This window comes from Carcharodon carcharias, assembly GCF_017639515.1.
Source record: "Carcharodon carcharias isolate sCarCar2 chromosome 27 unlocalized genomic scaffold, sCarCar2.pri SUPER_27_unloc_2, whole genome shotgun sequence".
Taxonomy (NCBI): Eukaryota; Metazoa; Chordata; class Chondrichthyes; order Lamniformes; family Lamnidae; genus Carcharodon; species Carcharodon carcharias.
In genome coordinates this window covers 2,636,545-2,649,521 of record NW_024470635.1, presented here as the reverse complement: position 1 = coordinate 2,649,521, position 12,977 = coordinate 2,636,545, and the positions used below count along the sequence as shown (strand labels likewise).

Below are 12,977 nucleotides of genomic sequence, written 5' to 3'. Positions count from 1 at the left end.
TGCACAGACACTGAAACAAAATTGCATGCACACACATACACAAGGGCAGACACACATACACACACAATGGATCATGCACAGATATCTGAACACATAAACACAGACTGACAAAAGCAAACAGACAAACAAAAAGGTACACACACACACACCAAAAACATACATAACCAAACACACACTCACACACACTGGATCTTGCACACATGCCCGAACACATAAATACAGGTTGACATACAAACGGGCAGACAAAAACACAAAGGCAGACACAGAGGCACACACACACACACACAAACATACATAAACAAGTGCACACATACACACACATACAAAGGTAGACACAAACACACACAGACATTGGCACAGGCATGCGCACACAAACTCATGCATAAATGAGCACACATACCGCACACAGACATGCACACATTCGGGCACACACGCAGGCAGACAGATAGACAGAAAGACAAACATACACACATACAAAGAGACAAAGACACACACACACACACATCCTGACACGAGATCACACACACACACACACACATACACATGCACACAAACACACAGATGCATACACACACATATACAAAAATAGTCACATGATCAAAATAGACAAACACAAGTGCAAACACCCACCTCCACATACTGATAACTATACACACAGAACCACACACAGGCAGAAGATCACATACACACACACACTGACACACACACAAACATATACAGGTACGCCGAACACACACACATGCATGTGCTTATACACACATCCACCACACACACACACACACACACATACACACTCATACACAGGTTCATACACATGCATGGAAAAAGTGACGCCCATGCAAAAACATGCACAAGCATACATAAACAAATAGACACACACACACACAATTGCACACACATTCACCTACATACACAAGCACAAGCACAAACATACATACACAAAGAAAGGTACACACAGACGAGTATTGACAGAGCCACTTGCATAAGCGTACACAGATGCACATGCAAGCACTCACACACACTGATAAACATACACAGGCAAACACACACAAACAAACCCACACAGACACGCAGACACACACTCACAAGAGCACATATATACAGGAAAAAAAACATGCACACTCACAGTATCACACAACAAGCACGCACATATGTAAACACACACGCACAAATATACACACACTCTCAACAAACAGGCACACACACTCATGCACACACTAACACGCACACACAAACACAGGAACACACAAACACACACACACTTGGACACACACAGGCGCATGCCATTGTACCCGCATGCGCACACACAAACACACAAGCACACACACCTAAGTATGCATACTCTCTCAAACACATGCACTCAGAGTCACACACATTCAAACATGTGTGTGCACACACACACAAACACACATGCATTAATAAACGCAACAGACACAAATGCAGATATGCACAACCCCATGAGCATACTCATACAGGACATGTAAGCATATACATGAACATGTTCATTTCTATGCTTCAACGAACACAACAATATAGGTCTAAAGGCACACTATCATGCACAAATACAAATATATTCTGCACACACATTAACAAATGGACACACAGGCACACAGACACCTCGATGAACAGGCAGTTGCTTTTTCACAAACAGAACAAGAAACAAATATGAAATATTCACACAATCACAATGATATAAAAACACACATAAACACACATTTTAGTAGACATGGACAAATAAACAGAGATGAATACATAGTTATAAACATCCATCAACACATAAAGGCACACTTTAACATACTCACACGCTCATGGGGGCAACATCTTTTACAGAGCAAACACAGAACATAAAACGTCATAATATCAGATACATGAAAATGCATGGACTTACACAAAAGCAAACATAGCTCGAAAAACTCCACAGGTCTAACAGCATCTGTAGAGAGGAATACAGTCAACGTTTCGAATCCAGATGAGTCTTCATCTGAACTAAGGAAAAATAGAAATGTGGTGAAATATAAACTGCTTTAGGGGGGTAGGACCGGTAGAGCTCGATAGAGGGCCAGTGACAGTTGGAGGCAAAGAAGATATTTCCAAAGGTATCATAGACAAATGGACAAAGGCGTTTTGACGGTGGTGATATCAGCTAAAGAATGTGCTAATGGGGAAATTAATGGTAGAAAGCATGACGAGCAAGCGACAGATAGCCCTCGTGGGGGTATGGTCGTGGGAAGAGATCGAAAGAGATTAAAAGGTGGAGATAAAACAATGGGTGGAAATAAATTTAAAAATATTAGGAATAGGTGGGAAAAGAAAAATGTATTCAAAAATGATATTTTTAAAAATTATAAATTATTGCAAATATTCAACAATGTGCAGACTGTGTGACTGCTTTGTCGAACACCTTCGGTCTGTCTGCAAGCATTAACCAGACGTCCCTGTCACTTGCCATTTCAATACTCCACCCTGCTCTCATGCCCACATGTCCGTCCTTGGCTTGCTGCAATGTTCCAGTGAAGCTCAACGCCAACTGGAGGAACAGCACCTCATCTTCCAACTCGGCACTTTACAGACTTCCGGACTTAATGTTTAGCTCAACAACTTTAGATCATGAACTCTCTCTTCCATCAATACCCACTTTCGGATCCCCTTTTTCCAAAAATTTATAATTTCTACGATGCATTTTTTGAATATATTTTCCTTTTCCCACCTATTTCTATTATTGTAAAATTTATTTCCATTCATTTTTTATCTCCACCTTTTAGCCTATTTCGATCCCTTCCCCCACCCCACCCCCACCCCTCATTTGCTCGTCCTGCTTTCTACTCTTATGGTCACCATTAGCACATTCCTTTGCTAATATCACCTCCATCAACACACCTTTGCCCTTTTGTCTATGACATCATTGGCAATTTCTTCTTTGCTTCCACCTATCACTAGCCCTCTATCCAGCTCTACCTGTCCCACTTACCCACCCACCAACCCCCAACCACCCCCGCTGCCAACACCACCACCGCCCGCCACCACTCACCCCCCCCCCCCACCCTCCCTGCTCCCCCAAACAAGCTTATATTTCACCTCATTTCTATTTTTCCTTAATTCTGTTGAAGAGTCATCCTGACTCGAACCATTAACTGTATTTCTCTCCAAAGATGATGTCAGACTTCCAGAGTTTTTCCAGCTACTTTTGTTTTTGTTTCAGATTTCCAACATCCACAGTATTTTGCTTTTATGGACATAAACAAACTCTTTAGCACAGACAATAATAAGTGAACATAAACATCAACGCATAAACAGGGACATTAACACATTCATACACACACATTTACAAATGAAAAAAAAATACACACACAGGCGTGCCACACATGAATAAGCATATCATGTTTATGCCATATGAACACACACATCAACACTCATACAACACGGCACACAAACACAGTTACATGCAGAGCAAGAGACACTCGTGCACACATGCGCAAATATTTTTTAAAAAGATAAATGTCAGGCTATAGACAGAAGTGTATTTCAAATGTACTTTTTCAGCGGACACAACTTCCAAAAATAGCTGGGAGCACATGAAGACCAAGGAAAGACACTGAGGCAATGTTCTTAATTATAAGCCAATTTAAGTTAATTATATGCCGAACATTACTACCACAAATAAACAAACAAGATGAAAATTCACATAGAGTTCAGAGTCTCAGAATTAGTAGCTATCAGTACCAATCATTAAAATAATTGTTATCAATTATTAAACCTCTTGCAATTTACATCATAATACAATCCAATGATGCGCCGCACGCAATTGATCCAAAATGAACTGTCACGGAAGGGGGAAAAGAAACACATTTTCCAAAATGGGCAGGATGGGGAATGTAAAGTGAGAACAGCTGTGGAGTTAGTGACAGGCAGATATTGCTGAGAGTCGCCAACTTATTAGCAGAAATGCAGTGAAAATTTAATGAGAAAACAAATCAATAGCTTGGGAAAGATACAATAGAATTAATACATATTTTGAAAAGTAAGATGCCCTCGATTTCTAACAATGTAATTAAATTTCCTCGGTGATATCCCTGTAGATTCCACAGACCGCATCTGGATTGAAGGCTATGAGGACGATAAAGGGAACATCTGGTCAACCGCTTCCACATTCATCGTTCTGTTCTTCCTGAGCACTTTCTACAGCACTACCGTCACTCTGGTGAAGGTGAGAAGATTCCATCTACTGACTACAATCCGACAGAAGCGGTTTGAAAACTTTCTTAATGTTTGAACGATTCAGATCTATAATATAAATTTACCAGATCATAAACATCTGCTTCACTATTTTATCTCGTTTACAGATCAATTGATCGGCTGAATTTCGGACCCCGTAGCCTTTCCCCAGCCGGTTACTAAGATTCTTGACTTCCAATTTAACATATGTTCTCTAGGTCACTGAAAAATTGAAAGGTTCTCAGTTTGTGATTCCCTATCTGTAACAGAACCTGTAACAGAATTTCCATTTTTGTGTTTGAAATGTGCGAGATGTTAGTGGTTGTAATGAAATTAGAGCATCTAATTTCCATAGACTTAGAGTTCCATTTGTAATTAATTAACTTTTCTCGTCCCTTATTCACAATTGCCCCCTTCCCTTTCCGTTGAGTGGCTGTTTTCTCTTTCTGATCTATGTTCCAGTGGTACATGCGGTTTACACACACAGAACGCATGCGTTCTGTTCTCAACGAGACCTCAGGCATTATATTCACTTCTGTTAACTTTAAAATAAACTTTCCTGTATAATATTCTCTGAAATTGCTAATAAATGTGGAACGAAAAGTGAACTAAATATGGCTTTGCTGAATTCCTTTTTCCGAGGTCCATTGACACTGTTCCATTTTCCCTATTACACATTTCCCCCTATTTCACCAGCCTGTCTAGGATCTATTTGCCCAGAAGGCCCCACTGGGCCACCCATCGCCCCGTCCATGCAAAGGGACCTTTACCTCTGCCTGTTTCTGGCAATTGCCTGAGGCGGAACGATTGAACAGAGAGGGCCACCTCGGTGATTTGACTCATACGCTGGACGGTCACAGGCACATGTCAGGTAATTTTAAACAGTAGGGTTCGGCTTCTTCGGAGGCTGACGCACGACAGGATGTTGGAGCAGAAAACTTCCTTTACACTGCCCCAAGCAACACTCCCACGGTTGGTACTGCCATGGTCATAACAGGGTAAAAATCCCTCTGCATTGCCCGATTAAACACTTAGAAGGCAGGAATGCCACTAGCTAGATATATAGCACAGGTATAGCAGGGAGCACTAACCAAGGGGCCATTCCAGAGACTGGACAGTGTCTGGCACTGATATATGATAGAGTGAAAATCCTGTAAATTATTACAGATCTTTAGGTCTATTGGACATAGCAGGGGGACAAAACCGCTAAAATGCCCACAGACGGGTTTCCACATGATGCAATAAGTAACCACAAACATGAGGCTTGCTCCTTGATCCTGGGGCCTATTGGATACTGAGACACTGGCTTTGAATTATCTTTTAAATACACAAACAGACTTTATTCGCACCCCACCCAAACGAACGCCTTTCTGTTAAGCATAAGTCAAGATTCCGCTTGACACACACTGACTCTCCACTTCCACCTTTTCTTTTAAAACCATTAGCACTGTCATTCTCCATTTTGCTTCGATAATGAACTGTCTCCACATGATCAGCACATTTCCTCTGATACCATCTCACTGAACTCACTGAACATCATCCAGGGATCCTTTCTCCCTGCTCCATCCCCTCTGATAACTTGTCCCTGAACTCACTGAACATTACCCGAGGGATCCTCTTTCCTTGCTCCATTCCCTCTGGTACTATCATGCTGTTCTCACTGAACATCACCCTAGGGATCCTCTCTGCCTGCTCCATTCCTTCTGATACCATCTCCCTGAACTAACTGAACATCACCCCAGGGTTACTTAAACACAGAAAATGCTACAAAAAACTCAGCAGGCGCCACAGCACCTCTGCAATGACGAATAGAGTTGACGTTTCGAGTCCGTCTGATGAAAGTTTATAATGGCTCGAAATGTCAACTTTGTTCCTGTCTCCACAGATGATGTTAGACGTGCTGAGCTTTTGCAGCGCTTTCTGTCTCTCTTTCAGATTTCCAGCATCCGCAGTTTTATTCTTTTATCGTTTCGTTCCATCTGCTTCATTGTTTTTTCAGAGGTTCCTTCAAAGCCTCCCGATCACGGGAATATCAGCAGAAGTTTCTCTCCACAACCTACTATCTTCCAACATTGTCTCTAAAATCCCAGATTTCACGGGCGAGGTTGCTTGTTGTTGAATGTAGGAAGGGTGAGGCAGTGAAAAATTACCGACGCGTCTTAAAGACTCGGAATGCTGTTTGTGAATCGGTGAAATTAATGCTTAAACACTTTATCTCTCCCAATCTGTTTCCCATCCTCTCTCACACTACCATTCAGGACATTTGAAACAACAACGGGAAATGCTATGAAAGCTCAGCACGTCTGACAGCATCCTTTAAGAAAACGACAGAGTTAATGTTTCGAGTCCGTATGACTCTTCTTCGTAGTCTTTTTCTTCTCTGAAGCAAAGACATACGGATTCGAAACGTTAATTTCCTTTCTGTCCACGGATGCTGTTGGAACTGCTGAGTTTTTCTAGCATTTTCTGTTTGTGTTCCAGATTTACAGCATCCGCAGTATTTTGCTTTTACCGTTCAGGATATCCCTCCACTGTTAGCTGTATTTATTTTTAGCCACCACCGTTGTGCTCCCCAGTTTCTCTGTCCTTTCCCAGGCTCGGAAAGACTCAATGGACGCACGGTCCCTTTAAAATGCCAAGAACTCATTCCCTGGGGGGCACAGTCCTGAGTCAAAAGTCACAGGCGGAACAAATCTCCCCGCTGAGCGGAGGCTGTGGACGGCCAGTGATCACTCGATTGCGGGAAATTACGAATCACGGTCGATATATGTTATGGTCCCGTGAGTGTTGAAATTGAGTGGCTATTTTAATGAGAAGGGAAGTATTTTTTTCTTTCAATCGAAACACTCTTTTCAATAAACAGCAGGCACGAGCAGGGTATGACTTCACAATAACATGGCCTTCGTCGATTGGTCATGTAGCGAATGACGTCACAATTCTTCGAACACGTCGCTGCACTGTGATTAGTTTTTTTTTCATTAAAGTCGGCTGTGCACTAGTTCATTATTCTTACTCTGGATTTTCCTATATCCTTTTCGACCTTCACCCTAAACCTTATGAGGCAATGATCGCTATCTCCTTTACGTTTCCCAGTGACACTCGATCTACCTGTCCAACCTCATTTTCAAGAGCCAAGTCTAGCAGTGCGTCATTTCTTATTGTACTGGACACAAACAGCTGGAGAAAATTCCCCTGAACACATCTAGGAGCTCTTGCCATTGTCTGCCCTTTACACTGCGACTATCCCAGTCTATATTCGGGTAATTAAAGTCCCCCATTATTACTATTCTTTCATGTTTGCACCTCTGTGATTACCCTGCAGAGTTGTTCCATTACATCCTTCCCACTGGCAGGTGGACGACAGACAACACCGAGAACTTAATGGCACTTTTTTCTCGCCAAAATGATTCTGTCCTTCAACATTCTGGGACATCCTCTTTCTGCAGCATTGCAATGCTCTTCTTAACCAATACCGTCACCCCCGTCCTTTTCTTCATGCAAAATCTTTCCTGCACACCTTGTACACAGGAATAAATAGCATCCAGTCCTGCACTTCCTTGATCCTGTTGAAATCGGAAGGCTATGAAACGGAAAGCCAGAGGCAGCGTGGCCGAATTTATGAGAGAATTGCAGTAAGGTGATGCAGTGCATACTTTCCAAGGCAGTAAGTGCACAATTATCTTGAGGCTGCTTTAAAAACTCACATTGCAACTTATAGCATTAGACAAGCATATTAATATCGATAATCACATGACAATCCTGCAGCCTGAATGCACATTTCCTGTCCTGTTTGAAAATTCTTGACTCGGGGCATTTTCTATCATATCACCCTGCTAAGTGTGCAATTTCTTGCTGTTAGTGGTAAAATATTACCCTTTTCAGGGTGAAATTTCTCGCTGTTACCGGTATAATATCACCCTTATAAGGGTGTAATTTTTCGTTGCAAGTGGTATTATATTACCCTCTTCAACGGTGTTTTGCACCATTTAGTTCTGGTGTATTTTCACCCTGTTATCACAGTGCAAATGCCTTTCTATTCTGTTACTGGCATCGTTGCTGGACGAGAATTATCACATTGTAATCACGGTGCATGTGTGATCATCTTCTGTTACTGCAGGTGTATTTTAACACTGACATTGCAGTCTTAATGTCTTTCCATCCTGTTTCCGGTATCGTTACTGAAGGCGAGTTATCACATTGTAATCACGGTGTGAATGTGATCAACTTCCGTTACTGACAGTCTAACTGTGGTTGAGTGATCACACTTTAATCACAGTATGAATGTGATCGTGTTCTCTTACTGGCAGTCTAACTGTCCTTAAGTTATCACACTTTAAACACGGTGCGAATGTGATCATCTTCTATTACTGACAGCCTAACTGTGGTTGAGCTATCACACTGTTCTCACGGTGTTAATGTAAACCTGTTGTGTTGTTCACATTGACAATGATCGAAAAGTTCCAACGAATGATGCACTGATAAAGAGCATTGTAACATTCAATATTCCCCCAATGAATTTGTTGGAAGGACATCATGAGCACCAGTTTCTAACAGATGTACAAACAATGTGACAGTAGCCGTCCGATAAATATTCTATATTAGCACCACAATCACAGAGGTGTGTTTCTGGTCTCAGTCTCCAACACTCATTGATTCAGCCCGTCTCACCTCTTCTGCATGAGCTGCTGCTGAAGCTTCTGCATTGACCATTGTTAACGTCAGAATTTCTTTCTGCTGATTGCACCGGGCAATGTCTCCCATTTTCCCGTCTCCGCTGTTTGTCCGTATTTGCGCAAGGCTGCGAAATTGGCTGCGTCTGTCGCCTCTGAGGCGCAAAGCTTTGATTTCAAATAACCACTACAGGACAACGTTGATAGTTGATCCCGACAGTGCAGTGCAGTACAGAGTCAGTGCTGCATTGCAAGAGGGAACTCATTCGGGAGGAGACCTCGTTTTCCGCCATTTCCGATCTTCCAGTTGACTACTATGTGAGGAGCTAGGATGGATCTTCACATGCAAGCAAACGCCCTGTCTGGAAGATCAGAAATCACTCATTGCCCCTTCACTCCTCGCTGTATGTGGATGTTTTTGAGCAAGCTTAATTCCCAAAGTTCCCAACAATGAATAGTTTACAATGATTGATTGGAAGGGAACTATATTGATCTTCAGTGAGATATATTCCGTGCCCTTGTTAGTTTCAGAACTTCGTGTTGCTTGTTTTGTTATCTACCTTCGTTTTTATTTCCTGCAATGCTTTGCAGATGCGTTCAACTTCTTGCTTATTCAAAAATTCTACATTGGTTTCTCTGTTAACGATGCCTTTTGTTCTCCATTAGTTTTCATTAAACTCTTTGACATTCGTATAACTTTGACCTGTCCAATATTGAATTAAGATTTCAATTTCCAAAACTGAATCACTTGCCATTTGCAATCGCGCAACTGGAGACCACATCTGAAAGGTACAAATTCATGCAGAATCCTATAAAATTGTTGATTTGTTTATAGTTTGAGCAGTAACCTTCCTGTTTTCGTTCTCCCCCAAAACTCACACAAACAAACCCAGTCTCTTTCCACCTTCTCTCTTTCCCTCTCTGTCTTTAAAGCAGCTAACTTGCCGGTGATTATGATCCTCTCACGAGGGAAATGCCGTCTCTCCACGTGTATAACCTAATATTTACAATCCATGGCGGTAACGGATCTCCTGCTCATTATCACTGCTGTGATATTGAACCGGATTGCTGGTATTTATTTTCCACTCAGTTTCCTGACAATCACATCAGTATGCAGTCTCTGTGAAGCCCTAATATATTGATCCATAGGCAGCTCTGCCTGGTTAACTACAGCTTTCACCTTTGATCGATTTGTGGCCATTTGTTGCCAGAAGCTGAAAATAAAATGTTGTTCCAAAAAAAACGGCGGCACGGGTTATAGGGACAATCTGCACAATCAGCTGTGTCAAAAACACCTTCCAGTATTTTATATTCGAACTTTTGTACATCATTGACAATGTAAACTGGTTCTGCGATGTAAAATTGATATTTTATACGTCACTTGCATGGATCGCCTATCACTGCATTCATCACATTTTAAGTCCTTGTCTCCCATTCATTCTGATTTTAATGCTCAATGTACTGGGAGTCAGACACATTCTCGCAGCCAGTAGAGCTCGCAGGAGACTCCAGACCCAGAGAAATGGAGACAATCACTGTGACCCTGAGATGGAGAAGAGGAGAAAGTCCATCATTTTACTCTTCTGTGTATCAGGAAGTTTCATCCTGTTATATTTGTTACTTTTTACAACTTTCCTCTATGTACAAATTGGAAATGTTACTTACTTTTCAAATTCTGAAATCAATCTTTCAACATTCATTCTTGAGGAAAAAGTATATATGCTTTGGTTTTTGAGTTCCTGCATCAACCCGTTTATTTATGCAGGGACCCAGAGTAAATTCAGAGAGAAGTTAAAGAATAGACTGAAACATCCACTACTTTTAATTGTTAAATTATTGGAACGATAAGGACAGTGGAATCCAACTTGAGCTGTACACAAGATTCCATCCTTTCCCCTTCTTGTCGATGCCACGCATGGTTTTCCATCCTAGTTAACAGTCACTCAGTTTGAAATTAAGACTGTTTAAGGCGCAATGCATCCGAGCACAATTAAGTGTCGGTATCTGTTCTCTCGTAGTTGAAAGTTCTCTTTCCCATATTTTCTGTGGTCTGTCTTATTCCCATCAGAAACAATGATCCTTGTAGTCCTCGTAGTATCTCTACGTTCATGTGGACGGCAAAGTGTAGTATCTCTGATTTGTTACCACATTCCAAGATGCCATGCTGATAAAACAACTTCAATCTCCCCGCTTCCCGCCCCGGTAATGATTCTGATCTTGATGGTTGGATACACTTTGAAATGGACGCACATACTATCCTCACCAATTGTTCTCCACTGACCAAGCACGACTTTACAGCAAACTCCTGAGCCCCTAAATATACAAGCAGCGGACTGCGAGATTGAGATGGCAAACCACCATCAATTCACCTTTTGCGCTTTCCATTGGCCAATTGGGAAGAGTCCCATCTCTAAAGAGGCCCGAAAACATGACCAACAAACTCATTAATAAAAACAAGTTATAAAACTGCATGAGAACATTATCTTCATTTATCATTTATAATTCTTCAGCCGATTTCGTTTCCTCCGGTCCTGTTAGCCACTTGATAAAGGTGGAAAGGATTTTTTTATTCGTTCAATCGCTAACTGCTCTTATTCAGAGAGCATTTAAGAGTGACGTAGAGGTCAGACAGCAGATGCTCTTTCCTGAAGGACATCATTAAACCAAATGGGCTTTTTCAACAATTAGCAATGGTTTCATGATCATCTTACACTTAATCACAGATTTTTATTGAATTCAAATGTCCCCACCTCCAGTGGTGGGATGTGACCGTACGTTCCCAGAGAATTAGGTTAGGTCTTATGCAATGTTAACCTGGTCATAATACTACTACGCCACCACCTCCCGGTCAAGAGTTCGCTGATCGTTCCAATGAATCTTTAACAATTATTCAACAACAAGCACCTACGTGAAGCAAGTAAAATGTGAGTGCATAGCTTTAATATTCAGGGCGCGAAATTACTTGCAGCAGTGCTACTGAGGTTTAGCTGTTGTTTGCTGGGGCACCCTCCACCATGACCCAGAATTCCATTTAGTGAGCGTTGGCCTGTGGGAGTATCCCCCATATGTGCCTGGAGGAGGTGAATTGATGTTACATTGAAGTCACACATCCCGACCATGGATGGCAGGATACCAAATGTGGACTAGACAACGCATTGATACATCATTCGGCAAACAGAAGCTCAACCAAGGCAAAATTGACACTCCACCAGCGTTTCTCGATGGGCTTGGCACCTTAATATTATGGAATTCAGTTTGGAGCTCTCCTCTCACAAACTATATGGTGGTATTAAGGCTTGTTTTTGGAGGCCTTGTGATTAGCTTCTGGATTTCCCAAATGACGCTTCTGCATCCTGTAAGGAGAGGCATCATATCTGATGATGTGTCCACGGAAAGGCTGCAGCGGGGCCAGCGGTTGCGATGCCTCTGGACCAGCAACGTTACATTTGAAATGCAGTGTTGGCTATGAAGAGGCGAAGCTCTGCCAAATGCATTCTGTGGAATTGGAGCCAGACCCTTTAATGCTCCTTGACAGCGGCAGGGGTTGCGTTTACATTGTATGAACCAATATTAACAATCTCAGTCTATCTTTTGGCAATACTCAATCGATCCATTTATCATTGAACTGGTGAGCAGGATTTTGGGGTATGCATAGCGTGGAAGGCAGGCGAGTTTAGTTGACACTTAATGGGTTTTGGATTGTTACAAGACGTTGGTGCTGCAGTGTTGCTTTGTAATGCAGCAGGGGCCGATAATTCGGCAATTTGGGCTCATTGGCGAGACGTTCCAGTGGGGTTGGGGGCGGTGTTGGAATCATTGGCTGTGTCCAGAGTTGTTACATTTGGATACCAGCAGAGACTTCGGGGTGCTTGAAATGGTGGTCGCTGTGTTAGAGAGATACCCTGGGCTGTACAGATGGTTGTAAGGCTTATGGGGTAATTAGGGGTCTGGATGGTGTTTGGGGAATTGGAGGAGATTGTCCATCTCATGCTTGCTGATTATTCGATGTGTTGGGAGGTTAGACGGCAGGTTGGCGGGGCTATTCATGAAGAGGGTTGGGTCTTCAGTGGGTGGAGGTGTAGTCGGGTGCTGGGG

General features: G+C 42.3%; 1 pseudogene; it reads left to right on the top strand.

Moving 5' to 3' along the window:
• The window catches only part of LOC121273855, a 77,975-nt pseudogene that overhangs the window by 36,656 nt on the left and 28,342 nt on the right, over positions 1 to 12,977 (top strand).